Here is a 467-nt window from a genome sequence, read left to right on the forward strand (position 1 = left end):
CCAAGGATATACATACAGATCGCCGAGATTTTTCGGATGTTTATAGATCATAATGTGCATCTGCAAGGGGCTTGTAGATGAATGCATGTAACTATTTTGGTGTCCGAAGATCCCGTTTTTTTGGAGTTGCACGTACAGTCTGCATACGAAAGTCGGTCTTCATTTAAGAAATGATAGAGATATTCATTGCAAATAGAAAATTAATAAACATTAAATATCGAGATTTTTCTTTTCCTACTGTAAATATTTTCTTGTCGCTTTAAAGTTGATATACTATTCTCGAGGTAAATTAATTAGAGTATTATAATTTCTTCAAAACGCTAACACTTTGTGTTCCATGCGTTAAAGATTTGTATGAAAGGTGAAGGCGGGACTCTAGAAAAAGGAGCAGAAAAACGTGGGAAAGGAATAAACAGAGAGCCGAGGAATTTCAAACATGCAGAAAGGGTGAGGAAAGCCGCGCTGAT

The 467-nt window shown here is 36.2% G+C and overlaps 1 protein-coding gene across 1 annotated transcript in view; it reads left to right on the plus strand.

The window, feature by feature from the left end:
- Positions 1-467, plus strand: part of LOC119593459 (crustacyanin-A2 subunit-like) — a gene marked incomplete in the record, with an annotated part of 29,973 nt that overhangs the window by 6,344 nt on the left and 23,162 nt on the right.

This window comes from Penaeus monodon, chromosome 32 (genome assembly GCF_015228065.2).
Source record: "Penaeus monodon isolate SGIC_2016 chromosome 32, NSTDA_Pmon_1, whole genome shotgun sequence".
NCBI classification, from domain to species: domain Eukaryota; kingdom Metazoa; phylum Arthropoda; class Malacostraca; order Decapoda; family Penaeidae; genus Penaeus; species Penaeus monodon.